Genomic DNA, 23302 nt, shown 5'->3' with positions numbered 1-23302 from the left:
GGCATGAGACTATTAGCCCTATTCTCCCATAAATGAGGTTAAATCTCAAAATATCAAGGCCAAAATTCATATGGGTACTTTAATGTAGTCAATTATATCCACGTTTAAGACACTTAAATAGGTGTGCTAATTTTCAGAGGTATTGAACACCTAGAGCCTATTATTTCGTGTAGTTAGGACTCCGTTTCAACAAAGCACTGAAATAAAGTATACAAGTCCATGTTTATTCAGCAGAGCATTAAGCATATGCTTAACTTTAAAGTTGACATCAGTGAGACTTACACATGTGATTAAGCATATGCTTAAGTGGCTTGCTAAGTAGGGATGGACTTAAGCAGGTGCTTAAAGTTAATTAAGTAGATAATGTGCTTTGCTCAAAAGGTGCCTAATTACGGATATAGATTCCTAACTTTAGGACTGAAAGTTTGCAAATTTTGGCCAAAACCCATTAAAAAGTGATTTGTAGAGTCATGATCTTGAGATTGGACTTCATTTTTGTTACCTCATTGGTCTGGTTGCTAAAATGCCATTTTTTCCCCAGGCTGCTACAACAATTGGAAGGGCATATTTTGTGAGTCTTCCAGATCTCCCCACATTCTTTGTTTAGTACATTATTTCATCAGTCCTGTAATGGCATCTATGCAGCTGATCCTTGCACTTTAATGGAGCCCCATTGACTTCAGTGGGCTCTGCATGAGCACAGGCATCCAACTGTGTCAATGGAATTGCAGGTTTGGGGCATAAGATAGCATCTTGCCAGCTGAAGAGATACACTTTAATAAATCTTGGCCATTTAATCTACATTGAAATATATTTAACTGTTTTACAAAGTAATTTATGAGCATATAATTTTATATCTAAAAAGGTTATATTTATAAAGTAGCATCTGTCTAGTAGGTTTTTTTCCTGATGTAAAATTAAAAATCACCTTGTAAAATGAGGTCTGATGTCTTTTGGAGAGCAGAGTGGCTGCAGATTAAGCATGAAATGGTCCTCTTCTAATGAATTAGGAAGCTGCCCAAGACTGAGAAAACTGGTCATACAAATGATTAAAGAGAAAGTTCCTTTCCCTACCGTAGGAATTGATTTCCCAAGATTTGTCATGCCATGTGATTTTAAATTCAGTCATGGCTATAAGAGGGTTGCTGTATGCTGAGACTGTAAAACACATAACTAGCACTGGAATAGTGACGTTTCTTGAGTATTCAAGCTTCACACTAGTATAAATGAGTTTGCCTGGATGGCATTCTGTGGAGTTAATGTACCGTTTTCATTTCAAATAGACTTTATTATGTCCTCTTCCCCCCTCCCCCCCGTCTCATTTCAGCATTATTTTCATTTTCGTTCTAATTTGAAACTAACTCTGACTGAACCTAATGAGCTTAAATTCCGGTGTAATGCTCAGGAAGTTATGCATACAATGACTGCTATTGCTAATGGGAATTTGACATAAAGTACATTTATTCCAATGTTCTAAATCAATATGGATGAAATCTGTGCGTTATAAAATGTCAATACAAATTCCTAAGAGATATAATTCTAAGATTATATAGTAATATTTTATGTCTTCTGGCTGCTTGACTTACAGAACTACCATGAATCAACATTTAAATAGCATTCTTTCTTGGATTAATTATTTTTAGTATTTCCTTTGCCTCTAAGGGTAACTTTAATAATAAAATATTGCCAGCATTTTGGACTGTGGCAGCATGAGTGGCAAATAAGCTGATTTAGAGCTCAGTATGCTAAGTGGAAATAGTATATGTTTAATCTGTTAAGATTTATGCATCTCTATTATCTTTTAATGGCCTCATTTTAAGAGGAGGGTAGCTCCTGTTGACCTGTAGTGTCGGTACTCAGAACTTCTGAAAATACCAGGCCCAAAGTGACTAATAAACCTCCATAACAATACAGGTAATATGACCTCTTCCATGCACATCCAGCCCAAACTTCTAGTTTTCCTGAAACTTGTAAAGTTACCCTCTTTCTCGCCTACATTTTCAGTAACTCTTTCAGAGAAACAGGGCAAGTAGTTTGCAGATGGAATCCAAATCAGGTTGATATAAAAAGCCTCATTTCCATTTGAAAATATGAAGCCAGTTACTAGAATCAGATCTGCATTAGTTCACTGAACCATTTACCTCTCCCTACTCTTCATTACTGCGGAGATGATTTCATCTTTGATTAACTTCAGATAGATGTTACAATTATATCTTCATAAAAGTGACTCAAGACTTTTGGTCTTATCTTTTCTTACTAGGCTGAACTCACTGTCACTACATTTAAATATAGTGAATGCACACCTGGGGTGCCATATAAATAATAATGCCATCTGCAATTAGTAGCTTAGCCCTAAACTCAGTTCCCTGTGCACTTTGTCCTTGCCGTTCGACTTTTTTCCAAAGTCTAATCTCTTTTGTCCTCATTTTCAGTACAGTTTTTTTGTGTAAATTGCTATGTTTATTTAGAGCAGGGATTGGCAACCTTTGAGAAATGGTGTGCCAAGTCTTCATTAATTTAAGGTTTCGCATGCCAGTAAAAGGTTTCGCGTGCCAGACCGGCAGTGCGGGCAGCAGACGGAACCCCAGACCGGCAGCGGGCTGAGCGGCTCATCACGCTGCCACTCTGGGGTTCTGTCTGCCGGCCCCTGCCAGCCAGGGTCCTGGCCGCCGGCCCTGCTCAGCTCGCTGCCGGCCCGGGTTCCATCCATCCAGGCTGGCAGCGGGCTGGCAAGGGGCCGGCGGCTGGGACCCCAGCTGGCTCAGCGTGCCACCAAAAATCAGCCCACGTTCCGCAGGTTGCTGACCCTTGATTTAGAGAAAGGGAGTATAATAGCCCCAAATTACTTTTATCATGTAGAATCCTTTTTAAAGCTGTAGAAGAGAACTAGCTTTAAAAAAAAAAATACAGTACATTAAAATTATATTGATTCTTTGGATTTTTTAAAATATTTTATTTCTTTTTTCCTTAGGTCTCATATCCTTTTACCCTTTATTTTTATAGCTCTTTTCTTGAAAACTTCAGTGTTCCTAAAATCTAATGAATCAATGTTATAAATTTTTATATAAAATTCAAATAATAGAATTATAGAATATCAGGGTTGGAAGGGACCTCAGGAGGTCATCTAGTCCAACCCCCTTCTCAAAGCAGGACCAATCCCCAACTAAATCATCCCATTTAAGCCTGACCTTAAAAACCTCTAAGGAAGGAGATTCCACCACCTCCCTAGGTAACCCATTCCAGTGCTTCACCACCCTCCTAGTGATAAAGTTTTTCCTAATATCCCACCTAAATCTCCCCCACTGCAACTTGAGACCATTACTCCTTGTTCTGTCCTCTGCTACCACTGAGAACAATCTAGACAATCCAACCTCTTTGGAATCCCCTTTCAGGTAGTTGAAAGCAGCTATCAAATCCCCCCTCATTCTTCTTTTCTTTCTCTCTTCTTTCTACCAAATCCTTGTATGTCAAATGAATTAGGATTTCATATTTGTTCTTATTTCCAATATTACAGGTTATCAATCCTGTATGCTACTGAAAAAGTGCTATGAGTGAAATCCTGACCTTGTTGAAGTCAGAGGAGTGGGGATTTCACCTAAAAAAAAAAAAAAAGTTTAAAGACCAAAATTCTATGCATTCATATTTAGTACAAAGTTCTTCTTTAGAAGGACATCTAAATTAGTCTATTTATAATGAAAACAATTAATTATATTCTTTAGTTTATTGAAACACAAATTTGATGTTTAAAAAATATTTTGAGATGGGGCAAACAATTATTGATTATGGAGCACCCACAAAAATATGTTGACAATCCTGTAATGTCCCTCCCAGACAAATATCTTTACCAAATGCAGTATCTTTATCGCTAAAAGTTGCTAAAGTAAACTTTTATGGTAATTTCACAATTCAGTACTGGAGTATTATGTTACTATGGGCAAATTTAGGGTCAGATTTTAAAAAGCTGATGCCCTCTACTGGATGCAAAAATATATGCACATATGCAGTTGCATGTACATTCTCCACAAATGGGTGCAAAAATTGGTTAAATGCATGCAGAAAGCAACATAAACATCTAACTAGCTGTGTGTGCCTTGGTTTATTTGATCTCCATGTACATAAAAGCACAGTAATTACCATGTGTATGTGTGTTATTTTGTTCATGGACCTCTGCTGCTACTCAGTTTGGGGCTGGCTATAAAAACTATGTAACACTTGCAGAATTGCAGAACTCTCTCTCTTTCCTCTCCTTTCTATGTTTTTTCTTTCTTTCTTTTGCTCCAGCTAGCTGATTGTCCTGTCGCTGAAAACGGGTGGTATCAAATGCTTCAAAGGAAAGTGTTAGAATACCTGTAATAAACAATACTAGAATAACCTGTCTGTGACTGTGGGACCTCTTAATGCCAACAGGCAGTGGTCTTAAAGATTAGAGGTTAGAAGAATCCCTGGGTCTGGTATTTATATTCTAGTTCTCCAAAGAATGTCATGTGAGGTCTCTAATAAAAGCCAGTGTCACTCTGGATATCAGTATAATTGTGAAATGTAGGTATAGATATTATATAAAAAGAGTTATGCATATATACACTGAAAATTATGCTCTTAACATGTGCAGCTGGGGAGCTGGTCATCAGGAAAGATGAAAAGGCATTTTTTTTCAAGACTCAAGATGTTTGTGTATATATATATATATATATATATATATATATATATATATATATATATAAAAATTGAGTATTGTCTGGTTCATAATGGGCAACTAAATGCTAATGAAGAGCTGGCAGCAACTTAAGAAGGAAACTAACAGGAAGAGGTAAACAGTGGAGGAGGGTGGAACCCTATCTTGAGGAACACATCAAAAGTTTGTTCTGGTATATTTGGGGGACAAGGAAGACACCTTGTCATCCTTCACCTAGGAAGTAAATGGACAGCAAGTTGCTTCATGAAAGAGGGGTTTCAGCCAGGCTTGGTTGAAAATGCTGGAGACAACTTTGGGTGAGATATGTTATCCTCCAGTCTAAAGAAGCATGTTAGTTAAGTCTCTGGAAATCATGTTATGATTTTGATTTATACATAACCATTGATTTCCAGTATTCTTACTCACTATCACTTGAATCTCTGGTCTTTGATAATAAACTTATTCTTGTTTTCACTATACATATATCTGTGTGTTTAGTAGAACTTTGTTCTAACATATAACTAATAAACTGGTGTTTACTGTTCTTTTGGGAACAGCAGGCCGGGTAAGTCTGTGAGTGGTCAATGGATTAACGGCTAGACTCTACAGGGAATGCTCCAAACACTCGGGGATTGATATGTGCCTATTGCGTACCTATATGGTGAGAATGAGGATAGTACTTGTTTCTCCAAAGCACGAGAGTTTATTAACATAAGAACATAAGAAAGGCCGTACTGGGTCAGACCAAAGGTCCATCTAGCCCAGTATCTGTCTACCGACAGTGGCCAATGCCAGGTGCCCCAGAGGGAGTGAACTTAACAGGCAATGATCAAGTGATCTCTCTCCTGCCATCCATCTCCATCCTCTGACGAACAGAGGCTAGGGACACCATTCTTACCCATCCTGGCTAATAGCCATTTATGGACTTAGCCACCATGAATTTATCCAGTCCCCTTTTAAACATTGTTATAGTCCTAGCCTTCACAACCTCCTCAGGTAAGGAGTTCCACAAGTTGACTGTGCGCTGCGTGAAGAAGAACTTCCTTTTATTTGTTTTAAACCTGCTGCCTATTAATTTCTTTTGGTGACCCCTAGTTCTTGTATTATGGGAATAAGTAAATAACTTTTCCTTATCCACTTTCTCAACATCACTCATGATTTTATACACCTCTATCATGTCCCCCCTTAGTCTTCTCTTTTCCAAACTGAAGAGTCCTAGCCTCTTTAATCTTTCCTCATATGGGACCCTCTCTAAACCCTTAATCATTTTAGTTGCTCTTTTCTGAACCTTTTCTAGTGCTAGAATATCTTTTTTGAGGTGAGGAGACCACATCTGTACACAGTATTCGAGATGTGGGCGAACCATGGATTTATATAAGGGCAATAATATATTCTCAGTCTTATTCTCTATCCCCTTTTTAATGATTCCTAACATCCTGTTTGCTTTTTTGACCGCCTCTGCACACTGCGTGGACATCTTTAGAGAACTATCCACGATGACGCCAAGATCTTTTTCCTGACTCGTTGTAGCTAAATTAGCCCCCATCATGTTGTATGTATAGTTGGGGTTATTTTTTCCAATGTGCATTACTTTACATTTATCCACATTAAATTTCATTTGCCATTTTGTTGCCCAATCACTTAGTTTTGTGAGATCTTTTTGAAGTTCTTCGCAATCTGCTTTGGTCTTAACTATCTTGAGTAGTTTAGTATCATCTGCATTTAGTATTAGTTATGGAAATACTGTATTTCACAGTTTTAAAATTTGTTTCTAAAATTATCTGCTGCTTTTCACATCTGAGGTTTTTGCTCATGCTAAAAACTCAGTTGTGTGTGTTCAAACTGTATTTGTTAGAGAAAATGTTCCGGTTATTCAATCATTCCTTGCTGCTATCTATTTTTTGTTCTTCCCCTTAACAGTTGAGTTCATCCATAATTTACATAGATATAGCCACATATTCTATGACTGCATCAAAGATTATGTTTCCAGAAAGTTAGCAGTAAAGTTTTAAAACAACTTTGCAGAAAGTATATGCCTGCTCCTATATATCACTTATTTACTCGTCATACACTTTTTAAACTACTGACCATTATTTTTAGATGTAATTCATATGCTCAGCAAACTTTAGTAGGCTAATACTGTTTTCTTTACATTTCTATATCTGTGTGTTTATGCATAGCTATATATATACATATATTAGTGAATATTTCTATATTAGCACAAGTCACGAAAGGACCGCGGCAATCACATATGGAGAATTCCAGCAAAGATAACATTATTTGCATGCCATGGATACCATTCAGTCCTTCATATTATGGCAGAGACATTGCTCCAGGATGTTCAGGAGCATTTTACTAAGTGCACTTCAAATTGCCTAGCATAGCAATTACATTACAGCTCATGAATTTTATATGCACCTCCCTCAAAAGTACATTGGGTCACTTAATACCCTGGTTTGTGCTACTAAGATTATATCTAGCTTTAAAGGAAACTGTAGCTTACTTCAAGTAGTTTTTAAAATTTGATGGTTTTTTTTTTTATTTGTTTTATTTTATAAAGCTGTGTAGAGTCCCTCAGTAGTAATACTTTGCACTGCCAAGTGGGGGCCATAGGTTTGATTTCTTGTCTTGGTGGTCCTGCTGACATAGTTTATTATTATTTATTTTTTATTTGTGAGAGAGTCAGTTTTAGAAGTCACAGGTGATAATCCCAGCAGGGATGATATAGCTCTCCAACTTTATTATGAAGATAGAATAGTATGCAGTTTACTGTGTAGGAATCTTTCAGATGATACCTCAAGAAACAGTGGCTTGATTTTTGAAAAGGTACTTAGCGCCTTTGAGAATGAAGCCACAAGATTTTCAGTAGTAGGGTTTTGTTTAAGTGTCCTTGAGCGAAAAAAATTCCTCCCAGCCATTGTTGAGTAGTAACATGCTGAATACTGTTTATCTGTCACCCTCCACTTGAGATGTGACCACCTTTCATTGGTTTTGTATACAAAGTGTGTAAAGTGCTTTGGGAAGAAAAAGGATGAAAATATTATTTATTAACATGGAATTATTCTGAAGGGTGTGCAGCTCCTCAGCTGGAAAAACCTATACAATATATCCAATACACCTCTACCCCGGTATAACGCGGGAGCCAAAAAATCTCACCATGTTATAGGTGAGACCACGTTACATCGGGATAGGGAGAGGAACCGCTCCCCGCCCCAGCTCACCTCCGCTCTGCCTCCTCCCTGAGCGCACCGCCGCCGCTCCACTTCTCCCTCCCTTCCAGGATTGGCGCGGTAAGCCTGGAAGGGGGGGGGGGAGAAGCGGAGCGGCTGCGGCGCGCTCAGGGGAGGAGGTGGAGATGAGCTGGAGCGGGGAGCGGTTCCTCTGCACCTCCCGTTACTTGCTGCGGCCCTCCCCAGGGCCACCCCTACCCCAGCTCACCTCCGTTCCGCCTCCTCCCACGAGCGCACTGCAGCTCCGCTTCTGCCCCCAATCAGCTGTTTGGCGTGGCAAGCCAGGGAGGGAGGAGAAGCGGAGCTGAGCGGCGTGCTCATGGGAGGAGGAGGAGGAGGCGGTGGCGGAGTGGAGGTGAGCTGGAGCGGGGAGCGGTTCCTCTGCGCCCGCGTTACTTGCTGTGGCCCCCCTGCCCCAGCTCACCTCCGCTCTGCCTCCGCCTCCTCCCACGAGCACGCAGCAGCTCCGCTTCTCCCTCTCTCCCTCCCAGGCTTGCTGGCGCGGCAAGCCTGGGAGGGAGGGGGGAGAAGCAGAGCTGCGGTGCACTCATGGGAGGAGGTGGAACGGAGGTGAGCTGGGGCGGGGGGCCCCGGGGAGGGCCACAGCAAGTAACGCGGGCACAGAGGAACCGCTTGCGGTAACACGAATTCGGAGATAACGAGGTAAAGCAGCCCCGTCCCCCGGAGCACTGCTTTACCGCATTATATCCGAATTCGCGTTATATAGGACTGCATTATATCAGGGTAGAGGTGTATTCAAAGTTTTAGGTTCATTTTAAAGGTTAAAAAGTTTTAATAATTTAAATCCAGCTGGATAGCTGGACGATAAGCCTTTGTCCGTATTTAGCAGGTTTTTAAAGATGTACAGAATCTAAGACACGTTACCTAGGGAGTATTTCAAAAAATATTAAACTATTCTTCAGCAATATAGTATGACCATTTGAAATAACTCACTAGAAGTGGGATTTTCAAATGTGCTGAGCCTCAGGCTAATTCTGCTCCCACTGAAGGCAATGAGAGTTTTACCATTGATCTCAGTGGGAGCAAAGTTAGGTGAATGTAAGAGAGTTCTCTGAAAACATCCACTCAGTGTGCAGCAGCAGTCCAAAAAGCTAACAGAATGTTGGGAATCATTAGGAAAGGGATAGATAATAACACAGAAAATATCATATTGCCTCTATAAAAATCCACGGTATGCCCACATCTTGAATACTGCATGCAGATCTAGTTGCCCCATCTCCAAAAAGAGATATTGGAATTGGAAAAGGTACAGAAAAGGGTAACAAAAATGATTAGGGGTATGGAACGGCTTCCGTATGAGGACAGTAATAAGACTGGGACTTTGCAGCTTGGAAAAGAGATGACTAAGGTGGGATATATTAGAGGTCTATAAAATCATGACTGGTGGAAAGTAAATAAGAAAATGTTATTTACTCATCCTCATAACACAAGAACTAGAGTTCACCAAATGAAATTAATAGGTTTAAAACAAACAAAAGCAAGTATTTCTTCACACAATGCAGGACTCTTTGCTAGAGGATATGAAGGCCAAGACTATAAAAGGGTTAAAAAAAGAACTAGATAAGTTTATGGAGGATAGGTCCATCAATAGCTATTAGCCAGGATGGGCAGGGATGCAAAACCATGCTCTGAAGTGTCCCTAACCTCTGTTTGCCAGAAGCTGGGAATGGGTGACGGGGTGGATCACTTGATGATTACCTGTTAATTCCCTCTGAAGCACTTGGCATTGGCCACTGTTGGAATACAGGATCCTGGACTTGATGGACTATTGATCTGACCCAGTATGGCCATTCTTATGTTCTTATGAATACAGAATACTTTTGAAATTCCACCGTAATTGGTGACATACGGTTACACTGGCAGGCACCCTCCCTTCCTTGGCCCAGTCCCTACACCAGAAGTAGAAAGAGGCCAACTCTACCCTGTAAAATGGAAATATTCTAAAAGGGCCAGTTACACTCCTTTTATGACCCCATTATTCCAGCAAGGAGGGATAGCTCAGTGGTTTGAGTATTGGCCTGCTAAACCCAGGGTTGTGAGTTCAATCCTTGAGGGGGCCATTTAGGGATCTGGGGCAAAAAATTGATCCTGCTAGTGAAGGCAGGGGACTGGACTCAATGACCTTTCAAGGTTCCTTCCAGTTCTATGAGATAGATAGATAGAACAGCATAAATGGGCTGCAGCATATGGGAGAATGGGACATTTTGTCATGTCAGTGTCTGGCCAGGACAAATCATATTTAAGAATCATGCTAGAGGCCTGCAAAGTCCTCTGTGCAAAGAGTGACAATAATCAATCATAACAGATGCAAATTAAAAGTTGTCTTGTGTCATCAATACTACTTTTTAATTTGTAGTTTTCGTTTAAAAATAATAGAACAAAGCCCCCACTATGAAGCTGTATTTTACAGGGTTGTAAAAATACGGATATAATGGTGAAGTAACCAACAATAATAAAGGGACAAAATACGGAAAAACTAAAGCTAAATTAATTCTAGCAATAAGTTATATCTATGGTAAAATCATTTAGCAAGATTTGATCCTGCTGGCATATTGACACAGTAAACATTTTGGGTGAAATCTTGGCCTCACTGAATAGATATCAAAACTCACCATTCAGAAAAACATCATCTTTGCAGGAACAAAGAACTACAATGAAGTACATTATCAAAAAGCCTCATGTTCCCTACAGCCTCAGAATGGACTGAATCTTTGTTATACAGACAACAGGAACTTAAATACAGTGAATATATACATTCACTGGAACAAATGCATTTTCTGTTTTATGTCACAAGCAGCTTTAATTTTCGGTTTATTAACTAAAGGGTGAAGTTACCTTAACTCCCATTGAAGTCAGTGTGAGATGGGAGAGCTCTGCAGAGCTAGTAAGAAATAGCACCTCACTAAATCTGGCCCTGGAAAAATGTTACTGTGTATTTAATGTTACTAGTAGCTTAATAATTGTAAACAAAAGTGGATAAAATGTTTGCATAGAAAATATATCAATGGTTACTTCTAGAGTGCTGGACTGACAGCAAATTAAATTTATGATGATCTTTCTTAGCTGTTTCTATTGTGAGTTTTGAACAGTTAATATGTTGAACATGGGTCTGTCAATATAGTTCCCTGTCAATTGACACTACAGGTCTGTCGCATCTTACGTGCATTTAACATGCGCGATTTCAGCTTTATGCGGTCGGCAAAAAAAAACAAAAAAAAAAGAGAAAAATAACAATTTTAATACTGTACCTGTAGTGCGGGCGATTCCGCCCACCATTACACTCAATGTAATTTTGACTATATGCGATTTTCGCTTTACGCGCTGACTGCGGAACGTAACCCCAGCGTAAGATGCGACAGACCTGTATATCCATTATTGGGTAATGGGCTTAGGTGAACATATAGACTGACTGTCATATGAAGTATTGGTGTGGGATATTTGAACAAAAATCAAAAGCTATAAGTAACAGAAGTGATGGCCCTTTGTGATGCTGGATGGGCATCCATGGAAATTTCTGATGATTCAAAGCAGTGGTTCTCAACCAGGGGTACATGTACCCCTGGGGGTATGCAGAGGTCTTCCAGGGGGTACGTCAACTCATCTAGATATATGCCTAGTTTTACAACTGGGTATATAAAATGCACTAGCAAAGTCAGTACAAACTAAAATTTCATATAGACAATGACTTGTTGATACTTCTCTATATAATATACACTGAAATGTAAGTACAATATTTATGTTCCAATTGATTTATTTTAAAATTATATGGTAAAAATGAGAAAGTAAGCAATTTTTCAGTAATAGTGTGCTGTGAGTGACAGGTACAGTAAGCTCGAGGTGTCTGTAGTGTGACAAAGAAAAATAAACTGCAACAAGACTAGCAAAAACCAAAGCCAAATCTAATGTGAGGGAGCATGGCTAGCAAAAAATATAATTGCACTGTTGTGGTGATGGATGAAGCATAAAAGCTTGACTATAATAGGATCGAAATCAGGGGGAAATGGCTGCTCAGAAAGTATTCCTGATATCAAAAAGGATGAATATTGTTCATAAAATATGATGTAAAATAGAGACCACATAACAGGTATAGCTCTATAATGGAATACAATTTTAGTAGCATCAGTAACACTATAAATTGGTTTTGGAAAGGAAAAGAATAACTACACTGAATATTTAGTTAGGTCAGAATGTAATTAGCTTGGTTGGAATTCAGCATGGTGTCACTCCCATACTCTAGCAAATAGTGTCATGGGATCTTTAAATACAGTAACTCCTCGCTTAACGTTGTAGTTATGTTCCTGAAAAATGCGACTTTAAGTGAAACAATTTTAAGCGAATCCAATTTCCCCATAAGAATTAATGTAAATGAGGGGGTTAGGTTCCAGGGAAATTTTTTCACCAGGGAAATTTGTTCACCAGACAAAAGACTACACACACACACACACACACACACACACACACACACACACACACACACACAGAGTTTTAAACAAACAATTTAATACTGGTACACAGTGATGATGATGATGGTTGAGGTGGAGGAATCAGAGGGTGGGATATTTCCCTTACTGCTAAATGATGAACTAGCAATTGGCTGAGCCCTCAAGGGCTAACTCTCTCACTCTACAAGGCTGCAAGAATGGAGGGAGATATGCGCATTTCCCCTTTAAGTACACTGCCCTGTTAATTAGATCAGCTTGCTGAGACCGCAGCTGCTGCAAGCTCCCTCCGTCCTGAGTCCTGGTGTGTGTCCCCTGCTCTATGGAAGATGGGGTAAGCGGGATGCAGGAGCAGGGGGGAGGGGGACACCCTGACAGCCCCCCTCTTCCTTCCCTCCCCCCTGCACAGCAAGCAGGAGTCTCGGGGAGCAGCTCCAAGGCAGAGGGCAGGAGCAGCACATGGCAGTGGGGGGAGGGACAGCTGCAATTGCTAGCCTGCTGGGCAGCTGCTGCACAGGGAACTTAGGGGAGTGGGGAGCTGATAGGGGGGCTGCTGGTCCACACTGGTTCCAAGCCCCCACCAGCTAGCTGCAACGGGCTGCTCTTCCTGCAAGCAGTAGACAAAGCAGGTGGCTGTCAAATGACGTTAGAAGGGAGCATTGCACAACTTTAAACGAGCACGTTCCCTAATTGATCAGCAACGTAACAATGAAACAACGTTAACCGGGACGACTTTAAGTGAGGAGTTACTGTAGTTGGGTCAGTTTTACATTTAATCTGAAAATGGTTCTTCCAATAGTTCAATGTCCTAAATCCTTGTCCCTTACCATATACCTGCTGTAACACTCTAACAGTGCTAAGGGCACTTACAGCTGTAGGGGCAATAGTGAGGTGGCAAAATTGGCAGAAAATACAAAATTACTCATGGTAGTTAAATCCAAAATAGACTGTGAAGAGTTACAAAGACATCTCACAAAACTGGGTGGCTGGGCAACAAAATAGCAGATGATCTTCAATGTTGATAAATGCAAAGTAATGCACATTGGAAAACATAATCCCAACTATACATACAAAATGATGGGATCTAAATTAGCATGAAAGAAATCTTGGAGTCATTGTGGATAGTTCTCTGAAAACATCTGCTCAATGGGAAGTGGCAGTCAAAAAAGCTAACAGAATGTTAGGAACCATTAGGAAAGGGATATATAATAAAACAGTAGATATCATAATGCCAATACATAAATCCATGGTATGCCCACACCTTGAATATTGCATGCAGTTCTGGTCACCCCATCTCAAAAAAAGATATATTAGAGTTGAAAAGGGTACAAAGAGAGGCAACAAAATCGATTAAGGTTATGGAACAGCTTCCATATGAGGAGAGATTGTAAAGTCTGGGACTATTCAGCTAGGAAAAAAGATGACTAAGGGAGGATATGATAGAGGTCTATAAAATCATGAATGATGTGGAGAAAGTGCATAAGGAAGTGTTATTTACTCCTTCACGTAACACAACAACTAGGGGTCACCCAATGAAATTAATAGGCAATAGGATTAAAACAAACAAAGGGAGGTACTTCTTCACACAACACACAGGCAATCTGTGGAACTCATATACCAGAGGATGTTGCAAAGGACAGAATTGTAATGGGTTCAAAAAAGAATTAGGTAAGTTCATGGAGGATAGTTCCATCAGGGGCTACTAGCCAAGATGGTCAGGAATGCAACCCCATGCTCTGGGTGTCCCTGGCCACTTATTGCCAGAAGCTGGGAGTGGATGACGGGATGGATCACTCAATGATTGCCCTGTTCTGTTAATTCCCTCTGAAGCATCTGGCATTGGCCACTGCTGGAAGACAGGATGTTGGGTTAGATAGACCATTGGTCTGACCCAGTATGGCCATTCTTATGGAATCCTCAGATGGTTAATAGCTAGCTTTATGCCACATTCTCCCCACCCCTGTTGGTTGAAGAGGTGGGGTGGGATAAGTAGAGGTGGCGAGCACCATGCAGTGCTTCATTCTCAGCCCATGGGGCAGTCCTTAGGGGATCACTCTAACCCAGCACAACTTAGAGTTCTCTAAATTATGCTGGGGTCCACTTTGGCTCCCAGTCTTGCCAAGTAAGTGGACGCTCATTAGTAGCAATATATCAGTAGCAATTTTACTAAGGGCATGTCTACACTTACCTCTGGAGCGATCGATCCAGCAGGGGTCGATTTATTGCATCTAGTGAAGATGTGATAAATCAACTGCCGAGCACTCTCCTGTCGACTCCGGTACTCCACCGGAGCGAGAAGCGTAGGCAGAGTTGATGGGGGAGCGTCAGCAGTCGACCTACCGCAGTGAAGACACCGCGGTAGGTGGATCTAAGTACGTCAACTTCAGCTACGTTATTCATGTAGCTGAAGTTGCGTAACTTAGATCGATTTCCCCCCTCTCCTGCCCCCCCCCCCTCCAGTGTAGACCAGGCCTATGTTGCTCCTAAGTGGCTGTTGCTGTTATGGGGAGTGTCGATAATTCACAGCAGGGAAAGTGTTTCCAGGGACAATGTTGCTTATAAGCAGCAATTGCTCTTACACGGTTGCTGCAAACAAGCATCTATTGTGTCAGGAGAGTTGTAACAATGGCTTAGAGCTACCTCTGATTGCTTGGTACAACTAAGGTCTGAATCCATATTTTTTCAATATTGTTGCCCCTTTTTGACCCGAGCGACTAATCAATGTTTCAGTGCCCTGGCTATGTTCTAGTTGGAAGTAGAAATTATGGAGTTCGGTATTTTCTTTGATGCAGTTTTGTTTATTTATAAAGAATGTACAAAATCCTATGTCTCTAAATGCAGAAGGTATCAAACAGCAGAAAACAGCTTCTTTTGCTCCCAGCACTAAGAGCACCCTTTTCAGCCTGCTTTCTTGGCCCCAAAACCTTTCTTTAGGTTTCTCCAGGGTCGGCCACTGTGCTTTCAGCTGTTCCTTTAGGCTCTCTCTCCCCCCCCCCCCCAGTTTTTCTGTTCTGCCTTCCCTCCTCACACACACTGACCCAAAACAGTACTCAGCCAACAGCTTCTGCATGGGCTTACACGTTGCTTTTGTGGTAGGTGGGGGTTTTAGCTCAATAAATAACAACGTTGCACCCCAGATCTTAACAATACAGTACTAGTGTACGTCTGATACAGCGGGAAGTATCATTTGTTTCTATGACTGGAGTTTCCTTCCGTGTCCATGAGCCCATGTCCTTCAGAGCAGTAATTTAAAGCACCTGTAACTCTCCTCAATAGTTTTCTGACTTCGCACATCTCCCCACATCCCTGCACTGGCTCAAGAAGAGAATTTGGCTACTGTAATCAATCCAACTCCTCCATCCTTCAACAGCTCCTCACAGCTCACCCATCAAATTCAGGTTACTCTGACCTTCCTTTGTAATTATTTTTATTAAAGTAGCCTGTATAGTCCTCAATCTGGGGTCAAAGATCACTGTGCTAAAAGCTGTACAAACAACTAGAGGGCAGTCCCTGTCCTAGAGATTATAGAGTCTAGGATTATAACAAGATGCAGCTGGTGGAGGAAACAGATTAATGTGGACAGGGAGTGGCAGGATGAGGCAATATGAAAATGAGCAAGTTTTCAATGATAAGTAGTTGTCTCAGCTTGCCATTGGCCTACTCATCACCTCTGCCTTCCAGTGCCTCTCTTCTTAACTTTATTTGAGAAGGTTGAATGGCCTACCAGCCTTGGCAAATTACAGATATTACACACACTTGGGAATTCAGAGGTAGCAACATGCTCCAGTTGCTTGACCCTGCGATTGTAGTAACTAATTTGAGTGGGTATCGAACAGGAGTGGCTCTAGCTTTTTTGCCGCCCCAAGCACGGCAGGCAGGCTGCCTTTGGTGGCCTGCCTGCGGGAGGTCCGCCGGTCCTGCGGCTTCGGGGTACCTGCTGCCGAATTGCCGCTGAATCCGCAGGACCGGCGGACCTCCTGCAGGCATGCCGCCGAAGGCTGCCTGACTGCCACCCTCGCAGGGACCGGCAGGACGCCCCCCGCGGCTTGCCGCCCCAGGCACGTGCTTGGAGCGCTGGTGCCTGGAGCCGCCGCTGGTATCGAAGGAGTGTGTCAGATATTATGGACACATGAAGTATTCAGAGACTATTATATCAACTTTATAAATTTTATATGTATCTTCATGCGCTAGACATTGTATTCTGGCTCCACAAAGGAGTTACAGGGTTTTCTGCAGAATCTAAAATCACTGAGGGTGGGGAAGGTAATTAATGCAAATCCCTAGGCAAGTTACAAATCTGGAGAAGCCTCATCCCCCCGGGGGAAACTGCATGTATTAGTTGGACCTGGTTCAATAGGCCTGACAAAGAAAGAATTGAAAATGATATAAAGTGACCACCCGTGTATAGGGAAGGAGGTCACTCTCACCTGATGGAACATCTGACATGAGACTGTGACCCTGAAGGACAGGCCCTGCGAGAGGACCTGAAATACTTGGAAACCTTCCAGGGTCATGATGTGGATTGATGGCTGCAGAGGTGCTGGAACGATTTTTATAGTGGGGGTGCTGCTGATCGAAACCCTGTATTTGGTGTTTGTAACCTTCAAGGCAGGGGTTGTGGCAGCACCCCCAGAACCCCTAGTTCCAGCACCACTGGATGGGTGATATCTGGTAAGATAGGCATACATGTAAGCTGTTTATTGTTTTCAAGATATATTTTCTCTGTAATGCATTTGTTTTGAATAATTAGTATTTTGTTTGTCTGGCTGGTAGCAGGTTAACCCTGTCATTGCCCTTGAGAGAAGTGCAGTTAGCCAAAGAGAAGTGACTTTGAACTCACATTTTTTAAGCCTTTAAAAAAAACAACCCACAAGTTGCTGCCTATGGATTTTGGTGCTTAATTCTAATAGGTTGCTTTTTCTCTGGATTATTTTTTTTATTGTGCTCCAATCAAGTCCGATCCGGCCATCCCCGTGCCCAGCGTGACTGAGGAACAACTCCCTGCCCCCTGCTGCTCTCTAACCCGGTACTCACTTCTGCCGGACAGTCAACATACTGCAATGATTTTTTTTTTAAGTGAGCGAAGGCATATGATTGGCCCTCCCCCTCACTTTAAAAAAAAACAATGTGTGAATTTCACTGATTGGGTCTGTGTGGTTATTTAAAGAGCAAAATATTTCTCTCTCTTTCAGGTTCAATAAGAGCTTTTAGAGTCAATGATATTGCTACCCCAAGGAAACATCCCTTTTCCCGTAAAGATGTCCTATTCAACATATTCGTAAATGAGCTGGAAAAAGGGGTAAACAGTGAGGTGGCAAAATATGCAGATGATAAAAAAGTACTCAAGATAGTTAAGCCCCAGGCAGACTCCAAAGAGCTACAAAAGGATCTCTCAAAACTGGGTGACTGGGCAGCAAAATGGCAGATGAAATTCAATGTTGATAAATGCAAAGTAATGCACACTGGAAAACACAATCCCAACTATACATATAAAATGATGGGGTCTAAATTAACTGTTATCACTCAAGAAAGAGATCTTGGAGTCATTGTGGATAGTTCTCTGACAACATCTACTCAATGTGCAGCGGCAGTCAGAAAAGCGAACAAAATGTTGGGAGTCAAGAAAGGGATAGATAAGACAGAAAATGTCATGTTGCAACTATATAAATCCATGGTACACCCTCATAGAATCATAGAACTCGAAGGGACCTCGAGAAGTCATCTAGTCCAGTCCCCTGCACTCGTGGGGACTGGACTAATTATCTAGACCATTCCTGACAGGTGTTTGTCTAACCTGCTCTTAAAAGTCTCCAATGATGGAGATTCCACAACCTCCTTAGGCAATTTATTCAGTGCTTAACCACCCTGACTGTTAGGAATTTTATTCTAATGTCCAACCTAAACCTCCCTTGCTGCCATTTAAGCCCATTGCTTCTTGTCCTATCCTCAGAGGTTAAGAAAAACATTTTTTTCTCCTTCCTCGTGTAACAACCTTTTACATACTTGAAAACTGTTATCATGTCCCCTCTCAGTCTTCTCTTTTCCAGACTAAGCAAACCCATTTTTCTCAATCTTCCCTCACAGGTCATGTTTTCTAGACCTTTAATCATTTTTGTTGCTCTTCTTTGGACTTTGTCCAATTTGTCCACATCCTTCCTGAAATGTGGCGCTCAGACCTGGACACCGTACTCCAGTTGAGGCCTAATCAGAGTGGAGTAGAGAGGAAGAATTACTTCTCGTGTCTTGCTTACAACACTCCTGCTAATACATCCCAGAATGATGTTTGCTTTTTTTGCAACAGCGTTACACTGTTGACTCATATTTAGCTTGTGGTCCACTATGACCCCCTGATCCCTTTCCACAGTACTCCTTCCTAGGCAGTCATTTTCCATTTTGTATGTGTGCAACTGATTGTTCCTTTCTAAGTGGAGTACTTTGCATTTGTCCTTATTGAATTTAATCCTATTTACTTCAGACCATTTCACCAGTTTGTCCAAATCGTTTTGAATTTTAATCCTATCCTCCAAAGCACTTGCAACCCCTCCCAGCTTGGTATCATCTGCAAACTTTATAAGTGTACTCTGTATGCCATTATCTAATCATTGATGAAGGTATTGAACAGAAACAGACCTAGAACTGATCCCTGCAGGACCGCACTCATTATGCCCTTCCAGCATGACTGTGAACCACTGATAACTACTCTCTGGGAATGCTTTTCCAACCAGTTTTGCACCCTCTTTATAGTAGCTCCATCTAGGTTGCGTTTCCCTAATTTATTTATGAGACGGTCATGTGAAACAGTATCAAAAGCTTTACTAAAGTCAAAACATACCACATCTACCACTTCCCCCCCCATCCACAAGTCGTTACCCTGTCAAAGAAAGCTATCAGGTTGTTTTGACACAATTTGTTTTTGACAAATCCATGCTGACTGTTACTTATCACCTTATTATCTTCTAGAAGTTTGCAAATTGATTGCTTAATTATTTGCTCCATTATCTTTCCGGGTACAGAAGTTAAGCTGACTGGTCTTTAATTTCCTGGGTTGTCCTTATTTTTCTTTTTATAGATGGGCGCTATATTTGCCCTTTTCCAGTCTTCTGGAATCACTCCCGTCTTCTGTGATTTCTCAAAGATAATCTCTAATGGCTCAGATATCTCCTCAGTCAGCTCCTTGAGTATTCTAGGATGCATTCCATCAGGCCCTGGTGACTTGAAGACATCTAATTTGTCCAAGTAATGTTTAACTTGTTCTTTCCCTATTTTAGCCTCTTTTGATCCTACCTCATTTTCACTGGTATTCACTACGTTAGACGTCCAGTCACGACCAGTCTTCTTGGTGAAAACCGAAACAAAGAAGTCATTAAGCAGCTCCGCCATTTCCACATTTTCTATTATTATTGTTCCCCTCTCATTGAGTAACGGGCGTACCCTGTCCTTGATCTTCCTCTTGCTTCTAATGTATTTGTAGAATGTTTTCTTGTTACCCTTTATGTCTTTAGCTAATTTGATCTCATTTTGTGCCTTGGCCTTTCTAATTTTGTCCCTACATACTTGTGTTATTTGTTTATATTCGTCCTCTGTAATTTGACCTAGTTTCCACTTTTTGTAGGACTCTTTTTTGATTTTTAGATCATTGAATATCTCTTTGCCAGAAGCTGGGAATGAGTGACAGGGAATGGATCACTTGATTATTACCTGTTCATTCCCTCTCGGGCACCTGGCATTGGCCACTGTTGGAAGACAGGATACTGGGCAAGATGGACCTTTGGTCTGATCCAGTATGGCCGTTCTTATGTGGGGAGTGTGGTGATGAGTATGGGAGGGGATGCTGGATGTGTGTGTGTGTGTGTGTGTGTGTGTGTGTGTGTGTGTGTGTAATTATGTCCTCAGCACTCACTGCTGGTTGGGTACTTGTTTTCAGAATTTAGGGCTGCTTTTGAAACCCATTTCAGCTTGTGGTTTTTGAAAAATCTGGCAATCCTTCTGTAGGTGCTGAACTAAAGTCAGACCTGCTGAAGTGATCAAAGTGAATTGCAGGAGAAATTGCAGCTTAAATTCCCAGTCTGGAGAGAGAAGGTCATGGGACTTTGCCCCGAGAAAGGTAATGGCTAGAGGCCTGAAACTTAAGTGGGGTGCCCTGAAAGAGGCCATGAAGGGGTCAGAGGTGCAGTTACCTTGGAAACTGAGACATGGAGGTACTCATGTAAATGTTAGAAAGGTTCATATTTGGCTTTGATCCGGGGTTGGATTGAAGTTCAGGCATATTCATATTATATGTAATCTGGTTACTCATCTCTAGCAGGCCATTGATAAACTAGCTTTTTTGAAGGTCAGGGGTGTAATAACCAATTATCAGGCTTGTCTCCCCTTCTGAGCAATGGTGTTTTTCCTCTTCCTTCACCTGCAGTCTTTTTATTTTCCTAGTTCCATCCTCTTCTGCTGTTCTATTCCCTGACAGTGGACTGAAATATGTATAATAAAGTTGTCCTCTCCAAAGTATTGCTTGCTGGCCTTTCAAAGAGAGAGATTTGATTGACTGTCACTTCATAGCTGGCACAAACTGTGTAGTGGGAATGAGAGGAAAATAAGGTGAATTTGAAAGTATTAATTGAAGAACCTGAGCTTCTCAGACTGATGTGTCCTGACCATTCCTCAGACTTCAGGAGATCTGGGACTTGGGTATTGGAAGCTTGGGGGAGAATTCATCACTTTAATAGCTGGGTATGAAAATATAGAGAAATATACTTTACAAATAATTTTTGGAGGACAATAAATTCCTTAACTCCCAGATGGCAAATATTTGAGTAAAAAGAAATCTAACACATTTTAAGAGAGAGATGTCAGGCTATGTTGATCTGACCATAAGTGTCTGTATTAATTGCATATTTTGATCTCTAACCAATATGTGATCTATGTGCTTGACTTCTAAGATTGCATGTTAGATTAATCAAGGGAATCAGAGAATTTCACCACCCTTACCTCCAAGGGAGACTAGCCGTGAGGCCAGGGATTACAATCCATTGAGATTGAATGCATCTAATAGGCCAAACAATTGAACTGCTATGATTTTTGTTTTTTCCTGGATAGGGCCTGCTGGATGCTCTAACTGACTGGGAGAATGCAGTTTGAAACACTAGGAGACTTCACACATATTACCTCTGTATGTGGCACTGGTGCAACCACTGCTGGAATACTGCGTCCAGTTCTGGTGTGCACAATTCAAGAAGAATGTTGATTAATTGGAAAAGGTTCAGAGAGCAGTCATGAGAAGGAAAATATTCCTTATAGTGATAAGCTAAACCGATAGAGCTCCTTGAGTCTAACAGAGAGAAGGCGAACAGATGACTTGATCACAGTCTAAAAGAGCTGCATAGGGAACAAAAAATTGATAATAAAGGGCTCTGCAGGCAGACAAAGGTACAATCCAGTCCAATGGCTGGAAGTTGAAGCTAAACAAATTCATACTAGAAATAAGACACAATTTTTTAAACTGTGAGGGTAATTAACCATTAGAATAACAACCAAGGTTTTGTGGTGGATTCTTCATCACTGGAAATTTTTTAATCAATTCAGGGAAGTCCTATAGCTTGTGCTATACAGCAGGTCAGACTAGGTGATCACAGGGATCCCTTCTGACCTTCTAATCTATGAATCTATAAATCTAGCCCATAAACTATTGAGCAATATAATAATTGGACTTAGTTTCCTACAGGGAATGGGGACGGGTACTGTCCTGACACAGAAAAAAAGTCAGATGGAGATTGAGACTAAGAGATCTACAGACATGGAGGATCTTGGCAGTCTAAGAAGATGTGAATTAGGTCAATTCCATTCCAGTAATTTAAGAGGAAACCCTATCTACCGTAGCTTGTAGTGAAGCATAAAATTAGATGAGACCATTTATTTTGTTGTCAAAATGGGAGCTGAGCTCATTGGAAATTCTGGACACTATTGTTTATTATAATTCAAGTTTTCATTGTTGCATTCGAATAGAATCAACCAATATTTTGCCCAGAAGTACTTTTTAAAACTTTTTGGTTTTAGCAATAGTTAAATATTTAACAGTTTTGGAGACTAAAATCCTTTTCCTGCAAATCTTGGTGCAAGCTTTTTCCTTACAAGCTTCTAGTGTGCTTCAGCCTAGACATGGAAGATCCCCTAGGGAAGAGAAGCCAGTTTTGTTTCCTTGGTTTATTCCGTTGTTGGCTCCTCTACTGAGACTACCAGAAGGGTGCCAGTTGTGATGGAGTGTTTGTTTTTTAATGTGAATACAAAGCAGTGTGGAGGTAGAGTTAGAACAGCGTGGAGGCAGAGCTAGAGGGCCAGGCTGGCAGGAGGACAGTGCAGTGTAGGACTACACCACTGCCTTTCTATGAACATATTTCACATAGCTTGTCAAAGAATCATCAGGCTGCATCAACTTTCAGTCACTGCTATTCTTTTCTGGATTTGAATTAGAGACCTAGAAGCATTTGTATCATTTTACCAATGCCCTGAGCCTTCCAATCCCCAAAAGAGTATAATCAATTGGGAAAATCAGAAATACATACTACAGATATTTTAAGCTTTCACTAGGCAGTTTTATACACACATTCATTGCATGGTCTCAATGTGACAGTATATAACATGAGGAAACAATTTCCTTATTGCAAAAGCCTACTTTTACTTACTGTGTAGACATTTCATTTCTTGCAGGAAAATTGGTAGTTCATTTTTAATGCTCTCAATTTTGAACAAGAAAAGTTGGGAAGAAATACTTCTATATTCCAGAATATTCCCCCATTTTCCCCACTGTTGCACTTCAAAGTATATTTGAACAAAAACGCTTTACATTTCATTTTATTCAGAAGCAGAATCCCTTTGAATTTTACAAACATCCATTTTGCTGCTTATTAAATCTAAGAAACTTCATCTTAATAACAGCTCAGATTTCTTTT

The 23302-nt window shown here is 40.9% G+C and overlaps 1 protein-coding gene across 1 annotated transcript in view; it reads left to right on the top strand.

Moving 5' to 3' along the window:
* The window catches only part of WDR25 (WD repeat domain 25), a 124140-nt gene that overhangs the window by 75456 nt on the left and 25382 nt on the right, over window positions 1-23302 (top strand). The window lies entirely within an intron of this gene.

This window comes from Emys orbicularis, chromosome 4 (assembly GCF_028017835.1).
Source record: "Emys orbicularis isolate rEmyOrb1 chromosome 4, rEmyOrb1.hap1, whole genome shotgun sequence".
Lineage (NCBI taxonomy): Eukaryota > Metazoa > Chordata > Testudines > Emydidae > Emys > Emys orbicularis.
Note: the sequence above shows the minus strand (reverse complement) of the source record. Positions and strands in the feature narration are given on the sequence as shown.